Here is a 23,643-nt window from a genome sequence, read left to right as displayed (position 1 = left end):
CACGCACTATGAGGGCCCATAGATAACAGGGCCATTGCCACCAACAGTAACAGAAGCTATTACTGCTGAGGGCCCACACTGTGCGAGGTTCTGTCCATTCTCACTGAGTCCTCTCAGCAACCCAACAAGGGGCTTATTCTATTCCTGTGTTATAAATAAGGAAACCTAGGCTCCACAGGTCACTCAGAGCCAGGAAATGACAGGTTTTCTCCCTCTAAGTCAAAGCTTACATGCTTTCCACAACACCACATGCTTAAAGGAGTTGTATATTCATACAATGCAACTCCAACAGGCATGAAAAAATGATGTTTGGAGAAAGTGACTGATGATGTGGGGAAAATGCTTAGAATATAATGTTAAATTTTAAAAAGCAGCAGAATGCCTAGCGGTGTGGCTCAGTTGGTCGAGTGTTGTCCCATGCACCAAGAGGTTGCTGGTTCGATTCCCTGTCAGAGCACACACCCGGGTTGCGGGCTCAATCCCCAGTAGGGGGCGTGCAGGAGGCAGCTGATCAATGTTTCTCTCTCATCGATGTTTCTATCCCTCTCTCTGTCTCCCTTCCTCTGCCTAAAAATATCAATAAAAAAATATTTTTAAAACATTTAAAAGCAGAAAAAAATTACATGAAATGCATAATTCTGACCATGTAAACAGGATGATCATTTTCTTCCTTATAGTTCTGCCTATTACCCAAATTTTCCCAAATAGGTCTGTATTAGTTTTAGTCAGAAAAAAAAAATATGACTTTGTATTTAAAAACTATATAAAGGGCCACTGTTTTTGTTTCATAGCACACATCCGCCCATATGCACACCAACTCACTTTTGTTTTATATAAAAATTCTACATATGTAGTAGAATCAGAAAATATGCATGCTGAGACCTAAGCCAAGGAAAACTTTGTGTTTATGTCCACCGTTCTATGAATCATAAATGAACAACTTCATTCTGCTAGAACCTTATTATTTTAAGTCATTTAGGGTTATACATGTCAGAAGACAATTATTATAAGTGCGTTTGGTTTCCTTTTTATTCTTCTCTTTGGATATAGATTCTCATACATATAAGCAGAGAGACACAGATCAACTTTCTCAGGCCTTCCTCCTGGCTAAAGCACAGACCCACCCACATGGGTATCAGGCCCACATTCTGGGCCCTCCAGAAAGTCAACAAGGAGAACCCATCACCGAAGTCTAGCCAGGCCACAACTGCTTCTTGAAGGCCCTGCAGCCAAATACCTCCTGAAACAGTTCTGTGCTTTTTGCTGGGGAGAAGGGCCAGAGCTTTCCCATTTCTCAAAGGGATCTCTAACCACTAATCTATACATGCCAGTCCCAGACTTCACAGCAAGTCTTGATGATCATTTAGATGGCTTTACCATCTAAACCCATGCCCAAACCTCACCCTACCATCCAGAAACACGAGAAGGTTTAGCCATCTTTGAAAACTAACATGTAAATGACAGGCACTTTTATACACTTTTATACAAAGACTAGAGGCCCGGTGCACAAATTCATGCACCAGTGGGGTCCCTTGGCCTGGCCTGCAAGATCGAGCCAAAACCAGCTCTCTGACATCCCCCAAGGGGTCCCGGATTGAGAGAGGGTACAGGCCAGGCCGAGGGACCCCATGGGTGCATGATCAGGGCCGGGGAGGGACGAGGGAGGTTGGCCAGCTGGGGAGGGACCACGGGAGGGCTCCAGGGCATGTCCAGCCCATCTCACTCAGTCCCGATTGGTCAGACCCTAGCAGCAAGCTAACCTACCAGTCGGAGCATCTGCCCCCTGGTGGTCAGTGCATGTCATAGCGAGCGGTTGAGCAGCCTTAGCATATCATTAGCATATTACACTTTGATTGGTTGAACAGCTGACCGGACAACCAGACACTCAGCATATTAGGTTTTTATTATATAGGAGGATAAGGAGACTGAGGCTCAGAAGAGGGTCACACAGCCAGGATACACCTGTGTCTGTTAGGCCCCACACACCCTATTAGATAAAACAGACCTTGTAGATGGCAGTGGCTCCAAGTCTGACTTTGGAAAGTTCTTTTTTTCTGCTGGTCACCAAATACTGTGCTCAGTAACAAGACACAAGCTTGGTTTTCTATTATGAGACAAAATTATAACAAGTTCCCAAGAGCTACTTAAAATGTGCCCTCTCCATTACCACGGAGTTAACAGCCCTCACTAGGAGTTGGCTTCCAGCACTGACCAACAATGGAGAGTCACCTGTGTTTTGGTTATCTGAAAGAAGGGGAGAAAATATTTTAATATTTTTTAAATGCTTTAATATTTAAAAAATAGAAGACATTTCTTTCAAAAAGCCACAAAATAGTCTGGCCCCTAAACTTTAAAATGAGCTTAGGTTAAAGGAAGTATCCTAAACTAATAACAGACTTTCATCAAAGATTGTGTGAAATATTAATTATAATGCTGCTCCTAGGAACCAACCCCCAGTGCTCAGAGAAGGAGCTGGGTGAACAAGCAGCATCGACTGACCACATCCTTTTGCCTCAGCTATGCAACTCCTTGAAAGAGGATCGAGGACTTCCTAGCCAGAGCTGTGTTTTGATTTTTATGAACTGAGGGAGGGAAGACTATTAAACTAATAATGTTCATTACAGAAATTTTGGAAAATAATACTGGGAAAGAAAAAACCTTGGGAAAAAAATACCTTTTTTATAAAAGGAAACAAAAAGTGACCTACATTCCCATCCCCTAAAGTTAGAAGCTATTAACATTTGATTTCTGTCTTTCTGGTATCTTTCCTGCTTTTTCACTTGACATATTTAATGCGATTATGTTTTATTAAATTTCTTCATAAATATCAGGGTTTTTTGTTAGTTTATTTTGTTCATTAGATTCCATATATAAGTGAGATCAGATGGTACTTGTCTCTCTCTGACTGGCTTATTTCACTTAGCATAATACTCTCCAGGTCCATCCATGCTGTCACAAAAGGTAAGATTTTCTTCTTTTTTAAGGCTGAGTAATATTCTATTGTGTAAATGTTCCACAGCTTTTTTATCCATTCATCTACTGATGGGTACTTGGGCTGCTTCCAAATCCTGGCTATTGTAAATAACGCTGCAATGAACATTGGGGTGCAATGACACAGGAGTGCAATATATTCACCTCAAACCTGTCAAAATGTTTATCATCAATAAATCAACAAACAATAAGTGTTGGTGAGGATGTGGAGAAAAGGGAACCTTCATGCACTGTTAGTGGGAATGCCGATTGGTACAGCTACTGTGGAAAGCAGTATGGAGTCATCTCAAAAAAATAAAAAATGGAACTTCCCTAATACCCAGCAATTCTACTTCTGGGAATAAATCCAAAGAAACTTGCACTGTCTAGAATTCCTGGTGTTGAAGCTCATGTTTCACATCTCCCTTTTCCAACATCACAGGTGCTCAATAAACATTATGGAAAGTGTTAATCAAGTAATTAAATGAAAGGAGTAAAAAAAAAAACCACAAAGAAATTGAAAAGGAGGAACAAGGGGGGAAAAGCTACAAAATTGGCACAAGAGTGTAAGCGCTATAAAAATACATTTGTAAAGTTCAGGGAGATCCCTGATCGTTTTGGGTTCTGTTCTAGGGGTCAGAGCAATAGGAGCAAGGGGAAGAATGCGATTAGGGAGATAAGACTCTGGATCACAACACCACATGCACACCCTTTAAGGAACTTGTAGAGGAAGAGCTGGTCCAGTGCCTGTAGCTGTGCTGTGGTCTCTGAGCACATAGAGGGGCAAGGGGTAAAGGGCACCAGCAGTGAGAAGGCTTCTCACATGCGACCACATCAGAATCACACAGCAACCTGAAGGGAAATGAAATATGATCCCCTGCCCTGGCCAGGGTTGGTTGGGCATTGTTCCCCAAGCACCCAAAGGTTGCTGGCTTGATTTCCAGTCAGGGCACATGACCGAGTTGCAGACTCAATCCCAGGTAGGGGGTGTGCAGGAGGCAGCCGATGAATGTTCTGCTCTCACATCCATGTTTCTTTCTCGCCCTGTCCCTTCCCCTGTCTCTACAAATCAATAAAAATATTTATTTTGACAAAAAAGGAATATCATCCCCATTTTACAGATGAGGCTTAGAGGTGAAATAATGGCCCAAAGCTACAGAGATGATAGCTAGAGCAGGCAGAATTTAAGTGGTTCTCAAAGTTGGGTCATTCCAGCATGCACACCCTTTAAGGAGCTACTACTAGAGCTATATTGCACTACTGCACCAGCCATCACTTCTGGTCAGCTCCATCTTTTCCACTATATTACAGTGACCCACTCTGTTACTTAATATTTTTCTCTAAATAATTAATTGTGCCTTCTTTTTTAAAACCATTTTTTCCTTAAAGGAAAATTTATTACTTTATCCAACAACTCCACTTTTAGGTATATATGCAAAGGAATTGAAAGTGGGAACTTGAACAGATACTTTCAAGCCAATGTTCATAGCAGCATTATTCACAATAGATAAAAGGTAGAAACAACTCAAGTGTCCATCAACTGATGAACAGAAAAACAAAATGTGGTATATCATATTATTCTGCCTTAAAAGGAAGGAAATTCTGCACGCTGCATGCTATTTACGTGGATAAACCTTGAAAAGTTGATGCTTAGTGAAATAAGCCAGACACAAAAGCACAATTACTATATGATTCTACTTATATGAAGCCCCTAAAAGAGACAAATTCAGAGACAGAAGGTAGAATGGTGGTTGCCAAGGGCTAGGGAGTTATTGTTTAAAGGGATGAGGTTTCAGTTTGAGGTGATGGAAAATTTTGGAAATAGAAAATGATATGGTTGCACAACATTGTGGATATACTTAATGAGTGAACTATACACTTAAAATGGTTAAAATTGTAAATTTTATGTTATGTATATTTACCACAATTTTAAAAATACCCCCCAAAAGGAAACCTTATATGGCTGCCTTAAATTGAAAACAGTAACATGCCAAAATTAGAAGGTAACCATAAAAAAATTATAAATATTAAATGATGTTGCACCGTCTGTGAGCTGCTTGCTTCTGGTCAGGGAGGGAGATTGGCAGTGTTCAGAGAGCCTATGATCCTCTCTCTTCGACACTGTCAGAGGGAGCACAAGAGGACTGAGAAGGGAAGGACTCACTCAACAGGTGATTCAATGCCACCTGATTTAGATAGCCCCTAAGACCATTGCTGATCCCACTATGGGGGGGAGGGGTGACCCACTTGAGAACACTGCTCCTCACCACCACCCCTATGCCAGGCACTGGATACCTCAGCCCACCCACCCATCCATCTCCACACAGACCCACACATAGAGAAGGAGTGGGCAGTCCTGGGGCTAAGACTGTCCTTTGCACACAACAGTATATCATCCAACTCCCTGCTGAGGATGGCCAGAAGGATAGGTGGGTAAAGCTAAGAGATGAACCAGGGTTTGGAGATGAACCAGGTACCTGTGAAGAAGGGGTACCAGTAAACTTCACAGATGAAGCAGCCTGAGCAAAGAGGGGCTGCTGGCAACCTCCCTTGCGTGTACAGTCAAAATGTACAAGAACGTTTGGAAATAGTCAATTAGATGTGATACTGTGGAATAATAATAATACCAAGGTCGGGAGTGGAACACATTAGCTATGCATTCCAAATACCTGATTCCAGGGCCAGGTCTGCAAGGCAGATACATTCACCATCCAGCACAAAGGGTCAACAATACCAAGGCCGCCAAACCTTTGCTGGAGGCAACATGGCAGCTAGCCAGGAATCCAAAAGCTGCACCTGATTGGCATAAAACAAAGTCAAACGGAGCCCCTTTCATCTACCCAACAAAAGAGGGGCCCTGAGGTTGTTGCCCCCTACCTCCGCCAGCCCTGCCTTGACTGCCAGGCCTCACTGCAGCAGAGTTCTCACCCCTCTCCCACACCCCCATCTCATACTCATTCTATTCTAACCTCCCCCTCTCCTTCCTTCCCCTTCTTTAAACTGCACTGTCCCCAGTGGAGAGCTAGTCCCCTGATCTGGACAGCCTACTTCCTAACTTGGGTTTTCTCCTCCCTTTCCATCCCTGCCTTACCACCTAATCTGCAGACCCGCCTCCAAAATGGTCTCCTGGCCTCTCGCCCCTCTATCCCACCTATACCAGGGTGAGCTTTGTAAACCACAGATCTTCATTTCCCTGCTTAAAACCCCACAAATTTCACATCCCCCCATACCCTGAATCCTTCAGGTTCCTGAGCCCCAGCACACACAGTGCTCTTCTCCTAGAACTCACAATCTCTCATGTGCCACCAGACAGACTGCACTCCATGTCACCTCCTCTGGAAGCCTTCCCTGATTTCTCTGGAGCCTCAGAACCCCTTCAGCACTCTCTTAGTCTTTGACTATGGCACATCTATCTGACATTCAGCACAACTCCAACACAATAGTGAGTCCTACCAGGCAGGACCATCCTTTATCTGCCAGGGTGTTCTCAGTGCCTAAGCATTCAGAATGCCCTGCTCCTGGCAGATAAATGCATATTTGCGCAAAAAAAAAAAGGAAAAAAGGCATCCATCCATCCATCCATCCATCCATCCTTTACCACATGGAGCCATTCACTAAGATACTAATAAAGAATGTTTTCCCTCACAAGTAACGGAAACTGATTAATTTTAAGCAAAAAATTAGGATTTACAAGAAGGATCATGGGTATTTCTGAAGAAGCCCCAAAGCAGAACAGCTCTGAGGATCTCAGCAGCCTTCTCTCTGGTCTAACACACTATTTCCATCAAAATGCTGATTTCCAGGACTCCTAGATTCTCAGCCCCTTCTTCCCAAGTTTCAAATTCCCAGGGGAGAATATATTTTTAGTTCATCTTGGCACAGGACCACTCAAACATGGAGATGGTCAGAGTCACCAAGCCCAAATATGGTTCCTGGGTGCTCACATTTGTATAGCAGGAGTTCAGAGATTGGGGATTTCTTGAAGGCTGCCAACCTTCCAGCTAGTAGACAGCATCTCATGTTCAAGGTTTGGATTCTAAAAATAATCACATTACCATGCTGAAACACAGTGATGGTGTGAATGTCAGGAAACCTATGACGAGCTTCAGCTCTGTTTTCAGAATTTCCTAGAGTATGCCATGGAGATCACAAGGTAAGACAGATGACGAACGTAATGTGGTGATGTCTGAGGAGCTGGAAAAACAGTGCCCTCCCCATGGGTTAACAGCAATATATTATCTAATCCCTAAGACTCTGGAGGAAAATGTGGTTCAGAATCCAGAACATTTTAAAAAGTAATTCAGAATAAGAATAGACACTTAGATCAATGGAATAGAGTTGAGAGTGTAGGAATAGAATCTCACATGTACAGTCCATTGGTTATCAACAATAGTGCCAACACAATTCTATGGGGGAAAGAATAGTCTTTTCAATAAATGTTACTGGGACAACTGGATATCCACATGCAAAAGAATGAATTTGGACCCATACCTCACACCATATACATTAACTCCAAATATATCCAACACCTAAATGTAAGAGCTAAAACTATTAGAAGAAAAATAAGTGTACATTTTTATAATCTTGGATTAAGCAATGGTTTCTTAACACAAGCAACAAAAGCAAAAATAAATTGGACTTCCTCAAAATTTAGAACTTTTGTGCTCCCAAGGACACTATTAAAAAAGTGAAAAAACCCACAGATTAGGAGAAAATATTTGCAAATAATATATATTTGATAAGAGATTATTTTGAAAAACTTACAGCTCAACACAAATAACGCAATTTTAAGATGAGCTAGAGCTGAATAGATATTTCTCCAAAGAAGATATATTAATGGCCACATTAAAAGATGCTCAACATCATTAACCATCAGGGAAATACGAATTAAAACCACAATAAAATTAACACATCACACCCACTATAATTGGTACAATAAAAAGAAACACAATAACGAGTTTTAGAGAGGATATAGAGCAAGCATGTCAAACTTGCAGCCCACAATGAATATTTTTGCGGCCCAGCCAATATAATGGTATATAAGAAACGTTCTAATAAAAATTTTACAACTTAATCTTTACAATATCCTGTTACACATAATGATTAATACCAAACTACAATGTTCCCTAATGACTGATTACTATAATCATGTTGCATTCATTTCCCTTACGCGCCTTATGCACAGGCACACCGTTTCTCTCCACTAATACTAGCAGCGAATATTTTAGCAGCCGATTGCCACATCACTAGTCTTGGACTGATTTGTTTGGTGTGTGCAACAGGAAATATTTCACTTTCAGAGAACAAGAAAAATAGGCTTATTTGTGTTACGCTTATTTGTGCAGTTATTCAGTGTCTGGTAAGTTAATGTTCAAGAAAAAATATTAATTTTTATTAAAATGTTCTATTATTTTATGTTAACAATTACTCATTTATTTCAGCCCTTTGTATTCAGCATGTCTCTATTGAAATAAACCTATGTTTCTATGAAAATTGAAGGTTTTGTTTTTTTGCGACCCACATAAACTTAAACCTTGTTTATTTGGCCCATGTTAGCCTTTGAGTTTGACATGCTTTATATAGAGAAATTAGAATCCTCATACATTGCTGGTGGTAATGTAAAATGGAGCAGCTGTTGTGGAAAACAGCCTGGTGGTTCCTCAAAAAGTAGAAATAGTTAGCATATGAGCCAGCAATTCCACTCCTAGATATATACCTAAGAGAGTGAAAACATATGCCCACACGAAGACTTGTACAAGAATATTCATAGCAGCATTATTCATAATAGTCAAAAAGTGAAAACAACCCAAATGTCCATCAATTGATGAATAAACAAAACGTGATATATCCATGCAATAAAATATTGTTTGGTCATAAAAAAGAATAAATTATAGACTTATGCTACATAAGTGAACTTTAAAAACATTATGGTAAATGAAAGAAGCCAGATACAAAAGGCCACATATTGTATATGATTCCATTTATATTAAATGTCCAGAACAAGTACATCTATAGACACAAACAGTAGATTGCCTAGGGTATGGGGAAGGGGGAAGGGGGAAATGGGGAGTCACTGCTACTGAGTATGGGGTTTCTTTGAGGAGGTGATAAAAATGTTCTAAATTGATTGTGCTGATGATTACACAACTCAATAAGTACTAAAAACTATTTAATTAATACCTTAAATGCCTGAATTGTATGGCAAATTAATTATATCTCAATAAAGCTCTTATCTTTTTTTTTAAATATATTTTATTGATTTTTTACAGAGAGGACTATAAATTAATATCATAGAAAGACATTGTTATCCAGTAAAAGTTACATATGAAGTGCTTTATATTACACTAGAGGCCCGGTGCACAAAAATTTGTGCACTCGGGGGGAGAGGGGGTCCCTCAGCCCGGCCTGTGCCCTCTTGCAGTCTGGAACCCCTCAGGAGATAACGACCTGCTGGCTTAGGCCTGCTCCCGGGTGGCAGAGGGCAGGCCCAATCCCTAGGTGCAGCCCCTGGTCGGGCTCAGAGCAGGGCCGATTGGGGAGTTGGGGCGCCGCCCCCTGTCATGCACAGAGCAGGGCGGATCTGGAGGTTGCGATGCCACCCCTATTCACGCTCAGGGTAGGGCCGATTGGGGGGTTGGGGCACTGCCCCCTGTCACACTCAAGGCAGGGTCGATAGGGAGGTTGCGGCGCCACCCCCTGTCACGCACAGAGCAGGGCCCATCAGGGGGGTTGGGGCTCCGTACTGGGTCACGCACAGAGCAGGGCCGATCAGGGGGTTGGGGAGCTCCCCCCTGTCACTCACAGAGTAGGGCCGATAGGGGAGTTGGGGCACCGCCCCCTGTCACACACAGAGCAGGGCGGATCAGGGGGTTGGGGCGCCGCCCTCTATCACCCACAGAGCAGGGCCGATCAGGGGGTTGGGGCGCCACCACTGTCACACTCAGGGCAGGGCCGATGGGGAGGTTATGGCTCTACCCCATCACACACAGAGCAGGGCCGATCAGGGGGTTGGGGCGCCGCACCCTGTCACACACAGAGCCGCAGGGCGATCAGGGGGTTGGGGAGCTCCCCCCTATCAGGCACAGAGCAGGGCTGATCAGGGGGTTGGGGCGCCTTCCCCTGTCACGAACAGAGCAGGGTGGATAGGGAGGTTGTGTCCCCGCCCCCTGTCACACACAGAGCCGCAGGGCGATCAGGGGGTTTGGCCGCTGCCCCCTGTCACGCTGATCCCGGTGCCGGGTGGCCTCGCGGCTCCGCTGATCCCGGTGCTGGGAGGCCTCACTGCTCCGCTGATTCCAGTGCTGGGAGGCATATTACCCTTTTACTATATAGGATAGAGGCCTGGTGCACGGGTGGGGGCCGGCTGGTTTGCCCTGAAGGGTGTCCTGGATCAGGGTGGGGGTCCCCACTGGGGTGCCTGGCCAGCCTGGATGAGAGGATGATGGCTGTTTGCAGCTGGTCACACCCCCTTCAGGGTGGGGGTCCCCACTGGGGTGCCTGGCCAGCCTGGATGAGGGGATGATGGCTGTTTGCAGCTGGTCACACCCCCTTCAGGGTGGGGGTCCCCACGGGGGTGACTGGCCAGTCTGGGTGAGGGGCTGAGGGCCGTTTTCAGGCTGGCGGGTGACTGAAGCTCCCAACCTGTCCTTTTTTTCTTTTTTTTTTATTCTGGGCCAGCTTTAGCTCTGAAGCTTGGCTCCAGCTCTGAGGCCTCAGCTGCTAAAAGCAGGTATCTGGTTTGTTTGGGTTCTATAATTGCAACACTGTTGCGGTCCTGCTCACTCCAGCTCTGAGATCCCTGCTGGCTGAAAGCAGGGATCTGCGTTTGTTCTATAATTGAAACAATGTTGCGGTCCTGCTGGCTGAAAGCAGGTTTCTGGGGTTTTGTTTAGCTTCTATATTTGTAACAATGTTTCTTAAACTGCAAGCTCAGAGGCCGGCAAGGCAGGCGGGGAACATTGGCTTCCTCCGTCACTGAAGCAATCAAGCCTCCTGTTTGCTTCAAGCTGCCTGGCTGCCAGCCGCCATCTTGGTTGGCAGTTAATTTGCATATTGCCCTGATTAGCCAATGGGAAGGGTAGCAGAGGTACGGCTAATTACCATGTCTCTCTATTATTAGATAGGATTAGAGACCCAGTGCACGAATTCATGCACCAGTGGGGTCCCTCGGCCTGGCCTGCGGGATTGAGTCGAAACTGGCACTCTGACATCCCCCGAGGGGTCCTGGATTGTGAGAGGGTGCAGGCCAGGCCAAGGGACCTCACTGGTGCACAATCAGGGCTGGGGAGGGATGTGGGAGGTATCAGGGCTGGGGAGGGATGTGGAAGGTTGGCCAGCCGGGGAGGGACTGTGGGAGGGATCCAGGGTGTGTCCAGCCCATCTCACTCACTCCTCATCGGCCAGACCCCAGCAGCAAGCTAACCTACCGGTAGGAGAGTCTACCACCTGGTGGTCAGTGCAGTCGGAGCGTCTGCCCCCTGGTAGTCATAGCAAGTGGTTGAGCAGCCTTAGCATATCATTAGCATATTACGCTTTGATTGGTTGAACGGCCAAAGGGTCAACCGGACACTTAGCATATTAGGCTTTTATTATATGAGATTGTGATGTTATGAATAAATTAACATATATTACCCCTAAACAAGGTAATTCAGAACATATAAGAATATACCATATATTAAAAGAAAAAAGAATATACCATATATTATTTAATAGCCTAGTAGGAATGGAGCCATTCCACATAATAAAACATTTAAATAGTCACATTAAATGGAAAAATAAAAGCTATAAATAGCCTCAGTCAGTTCAGATCAGGTTTGCATCGTAACACTCCCCCCAAAAGATTTTCAATTTTTAGAGCTTTTTGAATTTTGGAATTATGGTTAAGATATGGTAGACCTGTCTTTTTTGCCATATCCAAGTAAGGTACAAAACGCAGCCATTCGTTGCTGCTAACCCATCTCGAAGAGTCTGCAATACAATCAGGCATCTCAAAAGGAAAATGAGCAGAGCTCAAACCACAAACTTCTCAGTATCACTGGGAAATACCATTAATTTCAAAAATATGCAAAGAGTTTAATTTAACTAATTCTATAAGAAATAAAGAAAAGAAATAGATAACCTTCATTTTAAAGAGAATCAGCCCAGTCGGTGTGACTCAGTGGTTGAGCGTCAACCTATGAACCAGGAGGACGTGGTTCGATTCCCAGTCGCAGGGCACATGCCCGGGTTTCAGGCTCGATCCCCAGTGAGGGGCATGCAGGAGGCAGCCGATCAATGATTATCCTTATCAATGATGTTTCTCCCTCCCTCTCCCTTCCTCTCTGAAATTAATAAAAATACATTTTTTTAAACTTTTTAAAAGAGAATCAAAACAGTATGTCATCACTAACAATAATATTCACAAAGATCAAGTAATAATGTGGAAAATAAAATGTGTTAAGTCAAAGCAAAATACAAAACTATGGAGATGGTTATAAATAAATGTGTGTTTATGTATTTAACCCATGCTTTTAAAACTTGGAAGAACATACATACAATGGAATATTATTCAGCCTTAAAAAGGAATGAAATTCTGACACATGCTATTACATGGATGAACCTTGAAAGATATTATGCTAAGTGAAATAAGCCAGTTACAAAAGGCCAAATGCTGTATGATTCTAATTATATGAGGTATTTAGAGTATTCAAATTCATAGAGATAAAGTAAAATGGTGGTTTCCAGGGGCTGGGGGAGGGTGAATGGGGAGTTAGTGTTTAATGGGCACAGAGTTTTGGTTTAGGAAGATGAAAAAGTTCTGGAGATGGATGGTAGTAATGGTTGCAGAGCAATGTGAATGTACTTAATATGATTGAACTGAACACTTAAAAATGGTTTAAAAGTAAATTGTACATTATGTACATTTTATCACCATTAAAAAAAACTTGGAGGAAAATACAAGAAAACATTAAATTAGTTGTTGGTGTGATTCATGGGTGTTTGGAAGGCCACACCAATTTAAATGCACCTTTCTTTTTCTGTGCTACCTCTCCAGTTATTCTTACCATCTCTCTGGGGAACAATAGAAGAGTGGTGAGTGACAAAAGAAGCCCAGTGGTTTGCACTGCTGCTCCTGCTAGCAGTGTATGGTATCCTTTCAGGCAACACAGAAAGCAGTCAAAGTTAAACTTCAGCATACAAACCGCGTCCACCCCTCTCCCCCAAGATAATACTTCATATATCATTTCCTACAGAGACAGCGAACAGAAAGTGACTTTATAGCAAGTCATTATATAAACACATTTGAGGAACCCTCAAATTCCCTCCAGTAGTCTATACATCAGCAAAATTAAGAAGAAAAATGAACCAACACAATAACTGAGGACCTACTTTGTGCCAGGCACTGGGCAGGGTGCTCTACATTTATCAGTCCTCACAATGACATGAGAAAATAAAGCACTGCCATCCCTATGGTACAGACATGGAAACTGAGGTAAAAAAAATAGAATGTATCTTGTTCCAGTCACATTTCTAATAAGCATGGTAAGAAGCAAAATGTCAAGAGTCTTCCTTGGAAAGAGATAATCATCTCTGGGATGAGATATGATAAATGATGAATATAACGAATATGAGATATGATTAACATAGGTTAAAGAATTTACAACAGTGCCTGACACAGTCAAAGCTCAAAAATGCTAACTACTTGTAGTACTCGCAGTATTAATATTCTGTTTTCTCATAGCAAATCTCACAGGTAGGTATTATGAGCAGCAACTTCACTTATTATAAACCTTACACTTAGAAAGGTTAATAAGTTGCCTAAGGTTACTCAACTAATAAAGCCGTAGAACTAGAACTCAAGCCTGGGCCAGTGGGATTCCAGAAAAGGACAAGATGACAGAGCACAAAACAGGGAAAATGGAAAAGCCTCTCACTGCTCCATCTCTCCAGCAGGGGCAACTACTCAGGACACAGGCTCCTCAGTGGCTAGCAGTAGGCAGGCCAAGAGCCAAAGCAGGAGCTGTCACCAGTCTCAGTGGGCAGGCAGAAGGGCAGGTGGGAGCCTTCTGGCCTCTCTAGGCAAGGACAACAGCACTAAACCCAACTAAGAAGAGAGCGGTCAATGGTGTCTACACAGGCCTGCCAAGTGAGACAACCCCATTTCCACGCAGGATTCTGTCTCCAGGAATCCATCCTATAATCATGCACACAAATGTAGAAGATAAAATAACAAAGTCCATTCAATGTTGTTTGAAATAGCACAGAGTCATATTCAGGGGGTGCGACAGTAGGCTTCCATTTTTTAAAAAATGAAGTGAAGTTATTACACACTGATATGGACTCATCTCCAAAATATATTCATAAAAGGAAATTGATATGTTGGGAAGAAGGCAAATACGGAGACCGAGCACAGAGACCAGAGGAAGACATACTTTTCACTGTATATCTTTCAGTATTGTTTGAATTTTCTACCATGTGCATGTATTATCTAATAAAAAACATAATACTTTTTTAAAAAATCATGGGTCAGTTACTTTCCTACTATATAGTTTTCGGTAGTTACTTAAAGTCTCTGAGTTACCTTTTCTTAGTTTATTTTTTAAAAAATTCCTCCCAGAATTCTTGAAGGGATTAAATGAGATACGATTAATAAGAACTCAAATGTGCAGCTTTATTATTTTTAGCTGCCATAAACTTCATTTGGACACTTTCTCCAAATAAATAAATAAATAAATAAATAATTGCTTGTGTTTCATTTATTATTCCTCAGGACATTTCTCAAGTTAAAGAAACACAGCCTCAGAGCAATAACAGCCTCAGAGCAATAAGGAGCCCACCCTCTATCAGTCCAACTGGGGTGTCCGCCAGGAACAGACATGCTGGGAGACAAGTTCTTCTCCAACAAGAAAGACTTTTCAAAGGAGAGACACTTCAAACTCCTTATCGCATCTCCTCTAGCCACTGCCAAATTCTACTTCCATTTTATATCAAGGCTTCTTTTTTGTTTTGTTTGGTGTCTTTTTCCCCCTCTAAATCTGGAATAAGGATGGAAGCTGGCAATATCCCTTGAGAACTAAGGACCATGGCTGAAAACACAAAAAAAGTGCTCAGAAGGCCCATCCGTTTGCCAAGCACATGTGATCTGCTCAGAAGAATGTCGGCACAGGCTAAGGGTCTTGATGGGAACACAGTAAACAAACACAGAATGCTCTCCACACACAGAAAAAGATTTTAGAATGGAAACAATGAAAGTTATTCTCCAAAGTATTTTATCCTACATCTGAAATAGAAAGGCGGCTGCATTGGAAGGAAAGGCAAGGCCCCATAGCAAACCCTGGAGGCCCGCTACCAGGCAGCCAGGCCACACACCCACACATGCCCAGGCTAGGTCCCTATGTCACCTGTCCAAAGAACATGGTCAGTTGGCTAGGCCTTCCAAGGTCATGTCCTGAAGTGCCCCTCAAGCAGCCAAGGCTATACACTTATATTTTTTAAATCCCACCTGACTATATGTTTTATTGATTTTAGAGAGAGAGGAATGGAGAGGGATAAAGAAAAACATTGATGTGAGAGAAACATTGATCGGTTGCCTTCCATGCACATGCAGACTGGGGATTGAACCCACAACCTAGGTATGTGCCCTGACCAGGAATCGAACCCATCCTTTTTAGTATGTGGGACAACACTGCAACCAACTGAGCCACACCGGCCAGGGCCCTAGGCTATACACTTTTCTTTCTTTCTTTAATAGTGAGACTATTTTTTCAGTGCCCTTTAATAAGGGAGGGAAGACGCTTCTTTTTTTTTTTAAGGACTTTTTTAAAAATATATACTTTTATTGATTTCAGAGAGGAGGGGAGAGGGAGAGAGAGACACACATTAATAATGAGAGAGAATCATTGATTGGCTGCCTCCTGCACGCCCCCTACTGGGGATCGAGCCCACAACCTAGGCATGTGCCCTTGACCAGAATCAAACCGGGGACCCTTCAGTCCGCAGGCCAACGCTCTATCCACTAAGCCAGGGGTGGGCAAACTTTTTGACTCGAGGGCCACAATGGGTTCTTAAACTGGACCGGAGGGCCGGAACAAAAGCATGGATGGAGTGTTTGTGTGAACTAATATAAATTCAAAGTAAACATCATTACATAAAAGGGTACGGTCTTTTTTTTTTTTAGTTTTATTCATTTCAAACGGGCCGGATCCGGCCCTCGGGCCGTAGTTTGCCCACGGCTGCACTAAGCCAAACTGGCTAGGGCAATACATTTTTAAGTAAAGCTCAGGCCCTGGCAAAAGGGCAGCCTGCTACCTAGGAGTACAGTAATGACCTTCTTCTAAGTTACTGATGTCCCCAAATTCTTGAAATTAGGCAGTCAAATCAAAGCTTCCAGAAGTAAAGGGTCTTCATAAGTCACTCTTTATTAAGTCACATGTGATGTTCAAAGACTAAACTTTTCCTGCTGTGTCCCTGTCTTCTGGAAAAAAGCAGCAATTCCCAAGCCTCAATTACCCAATAGGTCCTAGTTTCTACCAGCCCCTAGGTCCAAGGCTCTTGCTTCTCTCAGAGGCCTGCCCCACCCCTTAATGCAAGGCAAGGTGTCCCCCACTGAGTATAGGGGAGAGGAAGAGGCATCTCCAGAGCTGGTGCTACCTGACCATCACTGCATCAGCATCTCACACATGTCCTTTCATGCCATCCTCACAACTCTTTAAGGTCTTACTTTTCCTATTTTATAGACAAGAAAATGGAGTCAAACCAGTTTGGCTCAGTGGATAGAGCATCGGCCTGCAGACTGAAGGGTCCCGGGTTCGATTCTGGTCAAGGGCACATACCATGATTGCAGGCTCGATCCCCGGCCCTGATTGGGGCACATGTAGGAGGCAACCAATCAATGTGTCTTTCTCACATCGATGTTTCTCCTTCTGTCTCTCCCTCTTTCTTCCACTCTCTCTAAAAATCAATGGGAAAATATCTTCAGATGAGGATTAAAAAAAAAGATAATGGATGAATACATTTAAAAATAAAATAAAGACAAGGAAAAGTATTAAACATATCCCAACCCAAGACTGCACAGGCACTGTGTGAAAAGCTGTGTCACACATGTGTCATGCCCAAATGCTGCCTACCAGGTTAAAAAAACAACATGGGTATAAGGGTTCTTACTCTGAACAAGGGGAAGGAGTTTATCAAAGAAATAACTGTTACCCTAAGCCAGGTCATTTGGTCAGAAAATCATACAGCATTTTGGATGGAGCACATCTGGCTTTACAGGACACATGAAGGTTTAGCTACATGTTGAAATCCTTTTCAGCTTTGTCTTTTTAAGTACTCAATTTGACGGGACAAAAACAACTTCTGTGCTTTAATCATTCGATGAATTATTTTTTTCAACGAAGAAAATTAAGTTTTCTACCAACCTACATGAGCAAAAAAGAAAAGAAAAAAGTGATAAAGGAAACTGGAAACTGGGATCTCCTCTATGCTAAGCACAATACAAAATGCAAAATAACAGATCAAAAGGTTTTTTTAATATAATTATACCCTCTTGTGTGTTTTAGTGGTTAAAATCTGGCAATTTGAGGTAGTCACTCTCAAACATGAACCTCAAACAATGGGTTTTATCTATCTCCTAAAAAGTTTGGATCTTGGGGAAAGAAATTTTTCTTACCCTGATAAGACAGGATAATCTCCCACCTTGCTGACTCAAATGTACTTGCATATTAATTGCTTCAGACTCCAAAATCCCTGCTGAACTGGCTAAACTGTGGGACAAATTCAATGATCCAGCAACCTCCTATTCAATGCCTCACCAAGATAACTTCACATGTTTAATTTAAAAGTACTGATCGCTTTTAAATGAAGTGCTAACGCAAGCCCATCTGCCCAGACTCAAGCCAGGGCTGCATCTGATGGACAAGCTGCAAGTTGGAGAGCAAGACTCAAGTCTGAGAGCACTCTTTGGACAACACGATAAACAGCTAACGTCTCTCTTCCGAACAGTATCTGTTCCCCAAAATCAACCCTCTATGACATGCCCCTTTAGGTTAATTTCCCTGATATACAGGCAATGAGATCTAGCCTCAGATAAATATTATCTATACCAATTTTATCTGATTAGCAAGAAATACACAATCCTCTAGCCAATGTGAATACCTACGCTATTTTAGCTGAACTGACCTAAAGCATTTTTTCCTTTCTCCTTTGCAACTGTGTTTCATGTTTGACCCCTCAAATTTATTTTAAGTAGTTTTGCAAATAGCTTCCTAAACTCCTTCGGCCCCCATACAGCCAGCAGCTCACATTTCTCCTGCACAGAACATGTTTTGTCCACCTTGGGAAGTGGCACTTGAGGAAACGGAGAGACTGCTTCAGTAAAATCAGAATCAGAAATAGGCTCCATTCATTCAAAAGATTAAAACAGTATCAAGGGCAAATTTTTGTTCTACTGAACAAACCAGAATTAAAGCTGTGATTCCCAAGTAATAGAATTCACAGTAACCTTTCTAGCCTGTGAAAACAAAAATCTTACTCCCGGGTATCACAGTGAAAATGCTCTAGAAATATATATCAAATCCCTGTATGGCTTCATACTCATACTAATCACCATAATCAAGATGCAAGGCTGACTCTTTTCAAACCAAAGCTTGTTCCATAATAGTAACAACAATAACTATTACAATAAAATAACAATCACAATAATAATAATAGAGATTTGGAGATTTAAAGTAATAAGGTTGAGCAACTGCAAGAAGCAGTCTTTGGTCAGTGGTAAAGTAAAAAGGTTCAGATAGATGGTGCAAGAAAAGAACGATAGGTCAATCTGAATTTATTATAGGTTCTGGGCTTTTAGAATCACAAATGTTCCATTGCAAAAATTCAATATGAATTTTGAAATGTCAAATATTAATTGAGTTTAATAGGGAAAAACGTGTCATTTTGTCCTTGGATTTTATGTACTGCTTCTACCAATTTGCCTTCTCCAAAATTCACCTATCTTTAGAAAGTTTTATTTAGACATTTCACTTTTAAACTAAGTTTGAGTTCGAATATAAAAAAAGCAATATTTGGAGAAAATATTCACATGATAATTTGTCTGGATGCTGCTGACTTCTCATAAAGAATGAGTTTGAGAAACTGAATTTTCTAGTGCTTCTCCTCAGTCCCCAAAATAGATTACTCACCAAAACTACTTCCAGTTTCACTTTATATGCTGAAACACTTTGGGGGCGGCGGGGGGAGGGGGGGAGGTATTTAAATGTTTTGCTTATAGAAAAATAAGATAATTTTCATATTTCAAACTTGCCCAAAAGAGATATTCCTTTAAGACAATTAAAAAGACCTAGTTCCAAAATAATAAAAACATCACTGAAAATTACGTAGTCCACTCATTTTTAGTACTTAACTCATGACTCCAAGCTCTGTTTCATCTGCTTACATGCATTTACTATGGTATACTATTTTGCCATGAGTTTCCACACATGCACCAACGTGCATATAAACTAACCCAATAGTTTGAAATTCACCTCGAAGTCCAGTGTGTTGTGTTAACAAGCATTTTTTTTGAGGACTGGCTGGTCTATCCATTTATTTGAGGAATGTCTACTCATATTATATTTTAAGCTTGTGGTTTCTCCAAATTCTAAATGTGCCACATGTCATCTCCTGTCTGCTACTCCTCATTCAGTTTTTGCAAATCAATATTCCTATTTATAAAAACAAACTTGAGCCCGCTCCTCTAAGACAAGTGACACAAAAATGAGTATTCCCTCTATTTTTTAAAATTCACAGCCAATTTCCCACTTAGTTTAAGCAACCTGCCCTACTGCAATATGCAAAACAAAAGAATGTAGGAGGTTCTTTAAAGTTTAATATAATAAGAATTGGCTTGATATGGAGTTCTTTACAATCCCAAAACAAAGGTGTTTTCTTGCTCAGCTGGAGATGCAAAACATCCAGAAATTTCAGAGTAGTGCAAATCTGAGGGAAACTGAAAGTCAGCAAGACCTTTTTAAATCCCCCATTAAGTTCTAATGTTTTATTGTTAGTTTAAAAACTTAAAATCATTTATATTTGATATATTTGGAAATGTGCATGCCTAAAAAATAAACAGTAAGTTCAAGGGGAAAATCTCTTTCTGCAATTTAAATGAGGGCACCCCCACTCACATCTTTAAAAAAAACTAAAGTTTTCTGAATTTTTCCCCAGGCGTACACACAGACCTCGTTCAGGCTCTAAAAATAATAAACTATTAAGAACTTTTTCTGTTCTGGTTTTAAAATAAGGCATTAACAAAAAAAAAGAGCCTTCCAAAATTTAGTCATAAATTCATTTATGAACTTCTCCACAACACTGAACCAATGCTCCAGTATATATACAGTTATACTTCAGAAAAAACTATAGCATTTCAGGGAAGCCCACATTTATAGCTGACAAAGTAGAATCACAAGAGACTGGGAGCCTTTATTATCAGGAGGAAAAGTAATGGTGATAACAATAACCATGTTTACTAAGAGCTTATCGTGTACCAGATACATTTCTTCTAATCCTTGAAATGGTTCTTTCCTATTTTGCAGAGCCGGAAGTAGAGAAGTTAAGTTATCTGACCAAGATCATACAGCTACAAATGTTGAAGCCAGGATTCAAATTCAGTTTCTCAGACTCTAAGCCTCAAGCTTTTAAAATTATACCATGTTTGCATTTATGCTGTTTTATATTGTTTTGTGTTTTTTCTTTAATACTGATGAATAAGTTATTTAAAGAAAAGTTAAGCTCCTCCCATAACATATTTTTGGGTACATCTGCATTCAGCAGTGATTGGCACCTATCAGCTTCCGAACACAAAACAAGCCAAGGCTTCCTGGAGACTGATCTTTCCTGGTAGACAAAACATGCTGCTTTCTAATAAACCATCTGCATTTCTTTTCTGGTTTCTACCCTGTCTTTCCCCATCATGGGCCTTCCTCCTTTCAATTCCAACTGCACTCACAATTTTACAGCCAAATCAACGCAATTAAGTACTTACACTCTGATTACTTCAAGTATGTTCTCTGGAGTTTCTCCAACTACATTATCACCAATTTAAGAGAAGAGGCAAAAATCATATAGTACACATGCTATCAGACACCATCCATCTAGCCTGCTTTCCCAACCAAATATAAGACTCTGACAAATGATTTGTTTTTATACAAACAGTCTTTTAAAGATTAAGAATCAAATCATATTTAGTTGTCACAATAGCTAACAACATTTATTGAGTACTTTATAGGTTGCAGGCACTGAGATAAACACTATACATAGCTTTAAAAAATCTGCAAGGTGATTCTCCCCATTTGAATATGAGAAAACTGAAGTTCAGAGCAGTGCAGCATCACAAGCTAACCAGAGTTAGGGCTTAACCATAGGCCAGCATGCCCAGCCCAGCTCTTTCCACTGCTTTTTATAAATAAGGGTAGTTACAGGTGTCACAAGCCACTGTTAGGGAAAGAAGGAAAAGATGCAAATACAGGCCCTTGGGGCCAAGCACATTACCAGAATAACTGGGTGCCTAATTAGGTGACTCACAACTGAACGCATGTCCTCCTGCTTTCTGAAGAAGAACCCCAGTGAGCTACTCCGTTTCCCTAGGGCAGTGATGGCGAACCTTTTGAGCTCGGCGTGTCAGCATTTGAAAAACCCTAACTTAACTCTAAATTTCACATATAGAAATTTTTTTATATTTGCAACCATAGTAAAACAAAGATTTATATTTTTGATATTTATTGTATATATTTAAATGCCATTTAACAAATAAAAATCAACCAAAAAAATGAGTTCGAGTGTCACCTCTGACACGCGTGTCATAGGTTCGCCATCACTGCCCTAGAGCAAGGACCCTAACTTTTTCTTTAGGCTTTTCAAAACCAGTACTGCATTGGGCTAGCAGAGCCCACTCTGCTGGTATACTCATTAAATGGTGAGGTGATGTTGAATTTTCTCAGCCCTCCCACAGAATTTCCTCCAGCATCTGCCAGGCTCAACCTGGCCTGAGACCCCAGGCAAACTTCATCCAGAAGTCAGTCCAGTTTTCCATCCACACCCATCTTCCTCCAAACCTTGCTCACGCCAACATCGCCCTGTCACCAGCCCACTGCTCTGGAACTGTGAGAGCGTGTCCAAGAGCTCCCAATGTCACAGCCCTCTTTAGGAGCTCTTACAAGCCCCTAAACTAGCTTTGGGGCCAGCACCTGGCACCTCCCTTTGAAAGCAACATGAAATGTTGAAGAAGAGACCAAATACTGCAAAAGAGGAAATAATTCCTAGCATTAGGGGATCTCCAGAGCATAAGATTTAATCCCAGGCTCAGAAACTGAGAATGACTTGGAGCAAAAGGGGGGTGGGGGTTGTTGCAGTAAAAGTAGGAAGAGGAGGAGGAGGAGAAGGGTGAAGGAGGAGGAAAGAGGAGGGAGGGGAAGGAGGAGGAGAAAAAAAGAAGAAAATGAAAAAGAAAGAATGCCAATGATGACATTAGACAGGAGAGAGGCCAGCTTTGTCCTGCATCCTGTTGAATAGCCAACTAAAACAATGAATCTGTTTCTTTCCCTCCCCTTCTTTGCCTTAAAAAAATTCAAGAATTTCATTTCTTTCTTTGAAACATAGCCCTTGCATAATTTCAATGCTCTTTCCAGCTGTCTGCAATGCTGAAGGGAGCGGGTGTCTGACTCTCCCCAACGACCTCTGAAGTAGAGACATTCCTGTGTCAAACTTTGCAGTGCTGGCCTGCAGGCGACAGTGACAACCATTTCCTGCACCTCTGCCTCGCACCCAGAACCATGCTAACCATATCAGTTATTACTGCTACTCCTAACAGCAAACCCCAACGGTAGGTATATTCCTTTTTTGAAATAGGTGAAGAAACTAAGGAAAAGCAAAATGTCACACAATAAACAAGTAGAAGAGGCAAAATTCCAATTTAAATCTTTCTGACTCCAGAGCCCAGACCTATTGCACTGCAGCTTCTTAACTCTTTGGGAAGTTCTATAAGGCAAAGTCTGAAATCTCCTCTGGATTTCCCAAAGGCAGCCATCTATTAGGCACGATAAGCAAAGTACCAAAGTTTACAGTGTTAGTAAACTTAAAAAATTTACCGGCTCCAAAATACAAAAAGAAAACTGCAAAAACTGAAATGTAAGAGAATGTCACCTAGCAACTTGGGATTCAAGGCAGATGTACGTATAAACTGTATTTTATGTGAGATGTCAGCACGTTTTATCCATGTTCGTCTGCTTTCCAGGCTGTGGGTGTGGGACCTCAGCCCACAAAGGGCTAAGAGCAGCCCTCAGTTTCTCTTGCCCTTCTCACCAAAGCCCATGACAGACACTGAGGAAACAGAGAGGGAGGGCCTCTGAGAGCGAGGCCAGCTCAAGCATCTCTCACAGGTGTCAGCAACAGCTTTCCCAGCCTATTCTGAGTTTCCATTCCCAAAAGATGTCTGTGCAATTGGTTCCTCACAAGTCCCCCTTCCCCTTTCTGTGAGGACTGTGATGAGGCTGAAGCCAAACAGACAGGCCATCCAGTTTCCAGACAGGCCCTTCAAGCCCCCTGACCATTATCCCTACCATACACACATGACACATATAACCCCTCCCTGCTATCTTAACTTGGGGACACCATTTTCAGCAGCATTGCTTCCCATTTCCAGCTCTTCCCCAGTATTGG

At 41.9% G+C, this 23,643-nt stretch overlaps 1 protein-coding gene across 3 annotated transcripts in view; it reads right to left on the bottom strand.

Moving 5' to 3' along the window:
• The window catches only part of EEFSEC (eukaryotic elongation factor, selenocysteine-tRNA specific), a 228,066-nt gene that overhangs the window by 182,104 nt on the left and 22,319 nt on the right, over positions 1–23,643 (bottom strand). Inside the window, exon 1 of one of the 3 annotated variants that reach the window (XM_023756145.1) lies at positions 2,006–2,024. The exons of the other annotated variants lie outside the window; for them this stretch is intronic. The gene's annotated coding sequence lies outside the window, so the exon portion shown is untranslated. Of the gene's footprint in view, positions 1–2,005; positions 2,025–23,643 lie in introns of those variants that run through there. 3 annotated transcript variants of the gene reach the window in all.

The sequence above is a fragment of the Myotis lucifugus genome, unplaced genomic scaffold (genome assembly GCF_000147115.1).
Source record: "Myotis lucifugus unplaced genomic scaffold, Myoluc2.0 scaffold_90, whole genome shotgun sequence".
Classification (NCBI taxonomy): Eukaryota; Metazoa; Chordata; class Mammalia; order Chiroptera; family Vespertilionidae; genus Myotis; species Myotis lucifugus.
The sequence above is the reverse complement of the archived record's forward strand: the minus strand, read 5'-3'. Positions and strand labels throughout refer to the sequence as shown.